This window comes from Myotis davidii, unplaced genomic scaffold (assembly GCF_000327345.1).
Source record: "Myotis davidii unplaced genomic scaffold, ASM32734v1 scaffold128, whole genome shotgun sequence".
NCBI lineage: Eukaryota > Metazoa > Chordata > Mammalia > Chiroptera > Vespertilionidae > Myotis > Myotis davidii.
In genome coordinates, this window is record NW_006299719.1 from 4,287,628 (window position 1) to 4,291,517 (window position 3,890).

General features: G+C 40.5%; 1 protein-coding gene across 1 annotated transcript in view; it reads left to right on the forward strand.

The window, feature by feature from the left end:
* The first annotated feature begins 6 nt into the window (after window positions 1-6).
* ANKRD13C (ankyrin repeat domain 13C) overlaps window positions 7-3,890 on the forward strand; it is a 46,456-nt gene continuing 42,572 nt past the window's right edge. The window contains exon 1 of the mRNA XM_006775925.2: window positions 7-143. The gene's annotated coding sequence lies outside the window, so the exon portion shown is untranslated. The remainder of the gene's footprint in view (window positions 144-3,890) is intronic.

The window sequence follows — 3,890 nt, forward strand, 5'->3', positions numbered from 1 at the left end:
GGGCGCCCACCCCGTGGCGGTGGCCGCCGACGGAGGCGTCTCCCCCGCACACTACCCGGTGCACGAGTGCGTCTTCAAGGGGGACGTGAGGCGGCTGTCCTCGCTCATCCGCACGCACAATATCGGGCAGAAAGATAATCACGGTGAGGAGTGCGCGCCCCTCCGCCTCTCCCTTCCCGGGCCCCGGGCGCGCCGCCCCCCGGTCTCTGCAGCCCCAGGCTCTCCTCCCGCAGACCCTTCTTTCCTTTGCTCGCCGTCCCCGGGAGTCGTGCCGGGCTCAGTGACAGCGTGCCAGGGGCCAGGGGGTTGGTTCCGGTGGGTGCCAAGGCATGCCCCCTCCTCGCCCTCTGCAAAGTTTCCTGCGAGCAGCCGATTTGTTTGTCTATGAGACGGGCCTTAAGTGTGTGTGGATTCTTGATGATAAGCAGTTTTAGGGTTGCCTCTCATCCATCCTGGCTTTCTTCCTTTGTTTGTGGAATTAAATTTCTTTTCTTATCTCTTATCCCCCACCTTGGGGTCTGAATGTTGGACTCGGGTATTGCCCACCTACCTTCATCACCTCGGTACAGATCCCAACCGGATTGCAGCTGGTTGTGATGGGTACCTGCCAGGTGGTGGTTTCTCTGTTGGTGTTTTGTGTGTGTGTGTTTTTAAAATGCTTTTAGGAAAATTTGATACAAAGTATCTGAATTTTGCATTTTAGATGGAATGTAAAGTGCTTTGATTTTTGAAAGCCACACAGTTTAAATGTGTTGACATTTGATACCTAGAGCAAGTAAAGCGACCTCTGAGTAGGTAAAATTTTGTTGGAGTAGAGTTTTGAGTTTTTTGCTTGTTCTGGATAGTCAGTTGCTAATATTAATATTTCATCTTGATGACTGTGACTAAAATTAGTACTGTGGTGTTTCATGGTAACTTTACAACCTATATGACAAAATGTAGTATCATTTGTTATTCAAGGATTTTATTTCCATTTTTTGCCTTACTTTAACTCATAAGCTGATTTCTTTAATATTTTTAGTTCTAAAAACAATGTGATTGAGTTGACCTCTAGTCAACAGTAAATTAATGAAAACGAATGGAAACACTGATATTTTCAACATTTCATAGGCCATTTAAACTGGGTAGTTGGCAAATGATGTTGATAGCTTTGCTTTTAACTGACCATGACTATTGCATACATTCAGTTAGAACACACTGATGAACTCTGTGCTCAAAATAATATAACACATTGATGAAATACTTGCCTGTGGAATAAGCTCCCTTAATTCCATTGGACTCTAGGCTTCTTATCTAAAATTAGGGCAGAAATTGAGGTGAAGTAAGATTTCTGTTGGTTGTATAATTTTCTAACAATTGCTCTTGTATTCTGAATTTAGTGATATTATAATATCACTACTTGTCATTTGTCATAAATCAAATCCCCCCAAAAGTTCCTGAAAACTGCACCCAGTTTTTCATTCCTACATTTAATTTATTTGTTTTACTACTGTTGCAACAAGTATAATATAGTTCGTTGATGGTAATTGTATTTTAACTTTTTGGGAAAGAATATTTAGTGGGAAAAATGTTGTAGTTTCTGGCTATTAGTCAGTTACTAAGAAGTTTCTCTTATTTGGTCTTAATAGTAGCTACGTTTTACTTTATGGTCATTGTCTTTGAAAGAAAGATCCCTGAAAACATAAAAGATGCCTTTTGAGCCGAACCGGTTTGGCTCAGTGGATAGAGCGTCGGCCTGCGAACTCAAGGGTCCCAGGTTCAATTCCGGTCAAGGGCATGTACCTTGGTTGCGGGCACATCCCCACTGCGGGGCGTGCGGAGGGCAGCCGATCGATGTTTCTCTCTCATCGATGTTTCTGACTCTCTGTCCCTCTCCCTTCTTCTCTGTAAAAAATCAATAAAATATATTTTAAAAAAAGAAAAAAAAAAGATGCCTTTTGAGAGTTAATTCCTTTTCAAAAAAGAGCGAGATGAATATAGCTAAGTAGGATAGTATGGTATGTTAGAACTGATTTTCTTGATTGATCACAAATGGTATTGAATTGCAAGATTATTGGGCTTCCACCTACACTAATAAAAGACAAAGATGCTAATTGACAGTACCTTCGCTACGCTCATCAGCCAGTCAGAAGAGTGTGCAAATTAACCCAACAAAGATGGCCGTTAAATTTGCATACTGCAGGCAGATCCCACTGGGCCACCCTGCGTGGGCGGCAGCGCAATCCCCAGCCGCTGCCCGCCCCAGCGTGGGGTCTGGGCCTGCCGTGTGCGACTGAGGGAGACAGAGCAGACACCGTGGGATCGGGTGTGCCATCTGCCACCAGGGGAGCAGGCCTAAGCCAGCAGGTGGTTATCTCCCGAGGGGTCTCAGACTGTGAGAGGGCACAGGTTGGGCTGAGAAACACCCCCCACCCCCCGCCAGTGCACACATTTTTGTGCACCAGGCTTCTAGTATTCTATAATATGCAACATTTAGAAGTTGGTTTGTTAAAATACAAATTCTGTTCAAAGTAATAGGAATCCTAAATAACCCTAAGTTCTTGTCCATAGTCCACTGAAATTCACTTTTTAAATTGCCTGGATATACCACATGTTTGCATTGTGTTTAGCTACCATTATATTGTTGATATTTCTGATGAATGTAACCAGTGGCTCACATACCTGTGGAAAGTGTAATTGTTTCCCCCCCTTCAATATGTATTCTCATGTCCTGCAGTAAAGTCTCTAGGAAGAGTAGTTTGTATTTAATGTGCTACTTGTTTAATCCCTTTTTTCTCTATAGCTGCATCATTTCCGCATTATATTTTGTTATTTATACACTTGATTTTTGGTAACCTGGATACTTAACTTAGATTTTTAGAATATTTTTAGAATGTTTTTCCTTTCACATTACAAAAGATAAATGCTTTTTAAGTCACCCAAACAGAAACAAGCTGTGTATTGTATTTGGATTGTTGTAACATGATAAGTGCATAGCAGAATCATACACTCATACCAGTGCATAGCAGAGCCATACAATCATACCACATCATATCTCATAGTTTTATGTTCACTGTAGAGATTCCTTCCACAACATTATCATAGTGGTCATCATAATAGAAACAATTTATTGCGTGTTTCAGCACTGTACTGTTTACACACATTATCAGATTTAATTCTCACAATTACTCTGCAAAGCAGAGTAATGGTTTTATCCCTATTCTAAAGGAAAGTTTTCTGAAGTTGCATACTTAGGATAGTTGCAAAAATGAGAAGTGAACTCCAAAGCCCATTACCAACCTCTTTGTAAATATTTCTGTTGATCAGGACCCACTGTATTGCAAAGAAGTCAATTTTAATGTGTATGTGGCAGTCTACAGCCAAGTGCTTGAGTATATATTTTCCCATTTAGTGGTTATTAGTAGACTTGTAGAGAGATTTTGCCATTGGAGAGCTCTCATAGTTTTTCAGAGCCCAAATCTCTTGCTTGTTCTGTATCTTTTTTATTTAAATGGGCTACCTGGTTCACTTGATAATCATTTAGATATTTGAAAAGAGCTATCATGTTCTCATTATCTTCAGGTAAACATTCCTGACTTCTGTATCCATTCTTCATATAACATCATTTATAAAGTGCTTAGAGTAGTCCCTGAAACAGTATATACTAAGTGTTTGTTAAATAAGTGAAAATCTTAAACATCTTCTTTCAGTGAAACTCTAGTTTTTAAATTCTCCCTTCTTTATTGAATTGAATAGGAACAAGGAAAAATAGAGTTTTTTCTTTCTTTATTTTTTATTTTTTAATATATTTTTTATGGATTAAGATATTACATATGTTTCCTTGTCCCCACGTTACCCTCTACCCCCCCATGCTCTTGCCCTCCCCCCCGTTGTCCGTGTCCATTGGTTAT